The sequence below is a fragment of the Gigantopelta aegis genome, chromosome 4 (assembly GCF_016097555.1).
Source record: "Gigantopelta aegis isolate Gae_Host chromosome 4, Gae_host_genome, whole genome shotgun sequence".
NCBI lineage: Eukaryota > Metazoa > Mollusca > Gastropoda > Neomphalida > Peltospiridae > Gigantopelta > Gigantopelta aegis.
In genome coordinates, this window is record NC_054702.1 from 102,479,400 (window position 1) to 102,487,597 (window position 8,198).

An 8,198-nucleotide genomic window follows, 5' to 3' on the forward strand; every position below is an offset into this window, starting at 1 on the left:
TTTGAAGCCATTCCGTTTTTATGCCTACTATTCTCTTGCAATTTGCTCTCTGTCGTTACCTTGAACAAGAAAATAAAGTTATTTATATTAGCTTGGTCAATCATTATTTAATTTAAACACATGTATAGTTGAGCTTGGTTCCCAAAATATCAGAGACCAATCGCAGATCTCCACCGACGTAAAAAAAGAAAGATATGTTTTATTTTACGACGCACTCAACACATTTTATTTACGGTTATATGGCGTCAGACATATGGTTAAGGACCACACATACACATATATTGAGAGAGGAAACCCGTTGTCGCCACTTCATGAGCTACTCTTTTCGATTAGCAGCAAGGGATCTTTTATATGCACCATTCCACAGACAGGGTAGCATATACCACGGCCTTTGATATGCCAGTCGTGGTGCACTGGCTGGAACGAGAAATAGCCCAATGGGCCCATCGACGGGGATCGATCCCAGACCAACTGCGCATCAAGATAACTTTACCACTGGGCTACGTCTCGTCTCTTCCACCGACGTATTCGCGACAGATTGGGAAAACATAGGACATGACATCTGCGTCTAGTCTGTCATAATCTGCGGACTGATACAGATTTCATAAGAAGCCGACATTAAATACACCAGTAATAGTGCTCGAAAACAGAAAGAAGGAAGGAAGGACTGGTTTATTTAACGATGCACAAAACCCATTTTAAGCGAAATTCGTCATTCGACCTGTATCAGGATACAGCCGATATATTAAGACAGTAACTCGTTATTTAATTATCCCAAATATTCAAATTGATGAAATTAACTATTTACTCTCTATTAGTATTACTGTGCTATGCTTATATATTAAGTTATACTTATGAATATGGCAGATAATACTAAAAATTCAATTATTGTGTTTAGTTTAATCTATCTGGATGAACGTCTATATTACTGTGTCATTATTCTTTATTACCCCCCCCCCCCCCCCCCCCACACACACACACACACCTCAACTAATTATATTAGGCCAAATACGACCCTGTATACCGGCTAGCTAATACCGGCCGGCATTTTGTTAATCGATATCTTATAAAAAAAAATGAGATATAACGTATACTTATTAAGCATTTTACTTGAACTGACTTGACCGTATTCTATGAATATAACTAGTCAATAACTACACACAATACTTGGTACTCTGCTTACCTCGTGTTCTGTCACTGTGCTGGCAATTTTCACCATTTTACCAGAGATTACACTCTTACGATCAGCGGTTTCCAGAACAAAACTCGAGTTATTGTTGTTTCCCTCTTTAAATACTGGCCAAATGATGTGTCATATAACACCTATAACGTGGAATACCAGTTATTCTATGGCAAAATACATGTGGTGTGATGTGTGTCTATTTTTAGACAACTATGTACGTATATACAGCTCATGATCTTAAAAGATAAAAAACATTCTACGTGTGGTTATTTTTAGATTTAGAAACTACGCATGACTAATGGTAGGAAGATCCTGTTTCTAAAACGAACAGGTTGCACTATACCAAATAAAATCCCAGAGACGGCAATGTTAAAGTCTGTGTTTAAAACCAATATGTTATGCAATATATCAACCAAACTATGACCCATAAATATCAGTACTACAACCCCTCACTTAAAATATTAACTAAAGAAAATGGTACCTTTCATGGCTCATTTTCGATGTAACCGGATGTGTGTACATCACCCCAAGTTTCGTACCAAATTGTAGTACTTGTTTTTACAGGTACACCATACATGTTTCAAGCACAAGGCTACTTGATACAGTGGTACTAAATAAAATGAAATTGCATACATTTCTTTTTGACCAGATGAAAGTAGAATTTTTTGACAACAGTCACTGTCACATTTATCACCAATGACACAGTTTGTGGTATTAACTGCTCAATGCGGCAGGACGTAGCCCAGTGGTAGATTATTTCCTAATATGTTATGCTACCTGTGTTATGAACGTGACACCGAACACAACATCACCGTCGTTGTCGAATATGACGAACGTAATAAATAGTTGGATCAATAACAAGCCAGTTGGGCAATAGAGATAACAGGTGTGTAAACGAATAATGACATCAGTATGAAATTCAATACAAATCCAGGGTTTCCGAGATGAGTGGGGTTGAAGCTTTTGAAAGCCCCGAGATCCGCAAAACCAGTGGAAAGAAATTTCTTATTACGTAGTCGAATTATTGAAAATTAATTAGAAGACAAAGTGTCAATCTGAGTGGACGGCGACAGACCCCCATATCACACGCTATAGATACGTCCCTGGATATGTATCATGTTATGTAGCATGTATACGCTATAGATACGTCCCTGGATATGTATCATGTTATGTAGCACGTATACGCTATAGATACGTCCCTGGATATGTATCATGTTATGTAGCATGTATACGCTATAGATACGTCCCTGGATATGTATCATGTTATGTAGCATGTATGCGCTACTATTATACACACGTGCGAGTGTGTATGTGTGTATGTGTCAGTGTGTGTGTGTGTGTGTGTGTGTGTGTGTTTGTTTGTGTGTGCGTGTGTGGTTATGTGTATAATGTATCACAATGATTACTGTTCAATATAAAAATACTACATAACTAAGAATTTGCTAACTCGTATCCAACTACATGGTAAGGGTAAGAAACGAAAACGCTGTCCAAGGCTGGTCACAGGACTGTTCGTTGTTGTTGTGATCAGTGTCACGTTCACAACAGCGCCCGAGTTGCTCACACGTATACCTCTAATATATACATTTTGATTGTATTTTGCGTTTGACAGATATTTCCTTTGTCTGCATTGTTTATTTATTTATTTATTTATTTATTTATTTATTTATTTGGTTATTATTATTATTTTTAGAAAGTCATGAATTAAAAAAAAAAAAAAATTGGGTTTTTTGTGTCTATTTATAGTCATACATACATTTTGATATGATTTTGCGTTTGACAGAGATTTCCTGTCATACAACGTATAACCCGTCTGGTGCTGTTTGTTCTATTAATATACCGGCCTCGGTGACGTCATGGTTAGGCCATCGGTCTACAGGCTGGTAGGTACTGGGTTCGGATCCCAGTCGAGGCATGGGAATTTTAATCCAGATACCAACTCCAAACCCTGAGTGAGTGCTCCGCAAGGCTCAATGGGTAGGTGTAACCCACTTGCACCGACCAGTGATCCATAACTGGTTCAACAAAGGCAATGGTTTGTGCTATCCTGCCTGTGGGAAGCGCAAATAAAAGATCAGCCTGTAGACCGTTGGCCTAACCACGACGCCACCGAGGCCGGTCCACATGGAATAGCTGATGATAAATCAATGTGCTCTAATGGTGTCGTTAAACAAAATAAACTTTTTAACTCTCCGGTTGTTGGCATCTTCCGATGCCTATGAAGACATTTGAAGAAGTTTGAAATTTAATAATAGGTAAACGTTTAATTTTTAAATCGGGTGTTTTTGATTCATTTCATTTCAACTTTTTTTCGTGCTTTTATCCAATTAAGGTTCAAGCACATTGTCCTGGGCACACACCAGCTATCTGGGCTGTCTGTCCAGGCCATTGGGTTAGTTGTTAGTTGGTTAGTGATTAGTGAGAGATAAGGGGGTGTAGTGGTTTTACACCTACCCACCGAGCCCTTAAGAATTCGCCCTGGGTTGGAGCCGGTGTAATAGTCCAAAATATACCCCCGCCAAACTATACCCGGGGTATAAACTGGACTAGCCCAGAATATACCCCGGGGTATAAAACAGGCTAGCCCAGAATATACCTCTCTTTTATGAAAGCAATAGTTGCTTTTCTTTTAAAGCGTTTAGTATTATTTATTTATTTATTTTGTATACAGGTTAGTAATAAAAAATGAGGGTTAGGGTTAGGGTTATAAAACCCCGGGTATAGTTTGGCGTAAGTATATTTTGGGCTATTACATCGGTACCGGGCAGCAAACCCTGTGCCTACCAGCCTGTAGTCCGATGGCTTAACCACTAAGCCACAGAGGCCGGTGGGTGTTTTTCAGTCGCATTTTGTCGTTTGCAGATGCTGTTAAAGACGATACCCGTATATCAAGGGCTGTAACTCTAGTGCATCTCAATAGAATCTTTGTTCAGCACACTCTATAGGTAGCACTAAACCAATTAATTTCCGGCTGGGTCAAAGTTCGAGGTGCACCGAACTTGTGATAGAGAAGTTAACACCACAAGTCCTGTGATTGGTTATAAATGTGAGTGTGTTGGTTGTAAAAAAAATAAGTTTTATCTGGGCTAAAAATGTATGCAATTTTAATTCATCTAAGTATCATTGTGTCAAGTAGCCTTGTGCTTGGAACATGTATGGGGTACATGCTAAAAAAATTGTATGCGAAACTAGAGGTGTTGTAAAAACATCTGGTTATACCGAAAATGAGCCATGAAAGGTACCCTTTTCTGCAGTTAATACTTTGAGGTAGGGGTTGTAGTACTGATATTTATGGGTCATAGTTTGGTTGATATATTGCATATAGTGTTTTTAAACGTTAACATGGTCGCCTATGGGATTTTAATTGGTATAGTCCAACCTATAGGAACATTTTAAGACTAGCCTAGCCGAGTACTGGTGTGCGTGTGGAAGGGGTGGGGGGGGGGGGGGGGGTGTTCACGGTAGGTCAAGTTTCCTCTCGGACTATTCCTGTGAACAAAATATGGATACCGACGTTTTCAATGGTGCTCTGTTACAAAGTTAGTTTTGTTTAACGGCACCACGAGATCACATTGATTTTGCTCTGATTCAAGATTCAAGATTGAGATTCTGTGTATTGCAAAATGGGATTTTAGGCTGGAATAGTGGTAGAAATATATATCCGACGGACAAAACGAACAAAGTTGGTTGCTTGAGATCAGTTCGCCGTCAAAGTAGATGTGGGTACCAGATAGACTTCCCCAAACAAGGCACGTCATTTTCTTTCAACGCTGCCAGTATTGACCCTGATTGTGGAATACAATTTGTACGAATACACACTGACTGCAGAATGGTCTTGGACACCAATCAGTGGACCGCATTCATAACATCCAGTCGGTGGGCCCATTGGGCTATTTCTCGTTCCAGCCAGTACTCCACAACTGGTGTAACAAAGGCCGTGGTATGTGCGTCGTTAAATAAAACATTTCCTTCTTTTCTTTCCTTTACAATATTATGCACTTTCTCATCTACATGCATATGCAAGATGTTCATTCCATAGCCGTCAGTACACCATCCGTGTTTGGACTGGCTGGGACGGGAAAAACCAGTCATAACCAGTCTTAACCACTCCTGAGGCCGGTGCCGTGGCCTTGTGGGAGGACGGATGTTATGAAGAAAGGGAATGTTTTATTTAACGACGCACTCAACACATTCTATTTACGGTTATATGGCGCCAGACATATGGTTAAGGACCACACAGATACTGAAAGAGGAAACCCGCTGTCGCCACTTCATGGGCGACTCTTTTCGATTAGCAGCAAGGGATCTTTTATATGCATCATCCCACAGACAGGATAGCACATACCACGGCATTTGATATACCAGTCGTGGTGCACTGGCTGGGACGAGAGATAGCCCAATGGGCCCACTGACGGGGATCGATCCCAAATCGACAGCGCATCAAGCGAGCTCTTTACCACTGGGCTACGTTGAGCGACAGCGATCTGCAGTAACTACATTACGTCCCGCCACTAATATTGTAAACGATTGCTTATTGTTTGTTGTTGTTTGCTTGGTAGAAGTAGTCTGTCTAGCCTCTCCATCGACCAAGTGTAAAAATATAACCAAATACTAAACAAATAGCCGTAGTTTAAAAATGTGTTGCGTTATTGTTAAACGAATATGCTTTAATAGTGCGACTTTTCTGTTTCCTTTTTCTTTCTTTCTTTCTCTCTTTCAGTAATATTTATTTATGTTCATATTTAAATTGCAAACATATATTACTGTCGTGACATGTATGTATTATGAAGAAGGCCTAGTAAGTTGTATAACTTTTGTCTAATCCACTTGTTCTTTTAAAAAGCAATAAAAGATTTTTTAATCAATCAATGTCTTTCAGTGGAGTGATCAAAATGCGCCTACATCGACGTCAGTTGTCTCTCGATGACCGCTAACAACTACTCATTAACTAGTAACCTACACAGACAACACAGAAAGATGAGGTGTATGTCCTGAACTGCTTGCATGAACCTTCATTCAATATAAGCTAGAAAATGTCACAGAATGTGTTTTCGATACATTCTATTGGAATGCGCTTTATGTTTAATAGGTACACCTTATCCTTCATAATGGCCGACTGTCTGGATGTTTAATAGGTACACCTTATCCTTCATAATGGCAGACCGTCTGGATGTTTAATAGGTACGCCTTATCCTTCATAATGGCCGACTGTCTGGATGTTTAATAGGTACACCTTATCCTTCATAATGGCCGACTGTCTGGATGTTTAATAGGTACACCTTATCCTTCATAATGGCCGACTGTCTGGATGTTTAATAGGTACACCTTATCCTTCATAATGGCAGACCGTCTGGATGTTTAATAGGTACACCTTATCCTTCATAATGGCCGACTGTCTGGATGTTTAATAGGTACACCTTATCCTTCATAATGGCCGACTGTCTGGATGTTTAATAGGTACACCTTATCCTTCATAATGGCAGACCGTCTGGATGTTTAATAGGTACACCTTATCCTTCATAATGGCCGACTGTCTGGATGTTTAATAGGTACACCTTATCCTTCATAATGGCCGACCGTCTGGATGTTTAATAGGTACACCTTATCCTTCATAATGGCAGACCGTCTGGATGTTTAATAGGTACACCTTATCCTTCATAATGGCCGACTGTCTGGATGTTTAATAGGTACACCTTATCCTTCATAATGGCCGACTGTCTGGATGTTTAATAGGTACACCTTATCCTTCATAATGGCCGACTGTCTGGATGTTCAATAGGTACACCTTATCCTTCATAATGGCAGACCGTCTGGATGTTTAATAGGTACACCTTATCCTTCATAATGGCCGACTGTCTGGATGTTTATTGAGAAATAACCAAATTGTTATAGATTAAATGATTGTGGAGTTTATCACTTTTATTTGTAACACATAAAGTAGCAATACTTGGTCATTGTAAAAGGCCTGCTCATTGGAAAATGTGATGACATATAATACCAAATTGCGTTAAATGATGTCAATTAACAAACTAACTGATTGACTCTTTTAACGTGTGCATATACCAGGAAGGTTTCGCACACTATCCATTGAAACCCAAACCAGGAAATACCTGTCTGACGTGGCAATTTATTTTTCACTTCAGTCTTCAGTGATTGTGATTACCTCTTGAGCTGTAGCAAGATGAAAGTAAAAGTCATTCAAACATAAAAAAAATATTTGGGCGATTCGTAAGTTAGCTGTATAGTGTTAAAGGTAATGTGGACGTGTCAAATCACACTTAAATTTGTTTTATTGTTTTGTGTGTGGGTGTGGGGTTGTTTTTGTGTGGGTTTTTTTTCTATCTCTTGTTTAGGCAGCCTATACTTGTAGGATGATGTCCAGAATAGTGTACTTGAACCTCAGTTTCATACAGGAACACAACTAACCACGACACTTATTGTTGTCTATATATATCTAATGTGACATAATTCAGAGATGTAGAAATTCGAGAACGTCAAGGTTAAGAACTTCTGATCATAGTGTAGATCACAGGATACTTGTGATAATCATAACTCAACTAGAAGTCATTCAACCAGCGAATAAAACTAAACATTGACAAGTATAGAACTATAGAAAATGGGTAGAGTCATAAATAACTCATAAATCAGGGCAGCAGCGAACTCGTGTGGGTGTCGGGGTGTGAACCCCCTCTAGTCATAGGCGTCAGGACTGAGGGGTGGGAATGAGGAGCGGATGGTCATTTATATATTAGCTAACGGGGAGAAGGCATTGCTTAATATTCAGAGATGGGGACCACTGCCCCCCTGTCTTGTTCCCTCTCTTCCGACGTCTATTTTCGAACTCCGAAGATAGGTATTTATTATATGCATACGACCAGTTTATGTTGTTGTTTTTAATGGGAGGATGTAATATCTTCATCGACAGCTTTTATTCTGGGATAATATACAAGCAATGCGCGCTACTTTGGATCAGTGTAGGCGCCCTTTTACGTTATACCCCTAGACAAATCGCGAA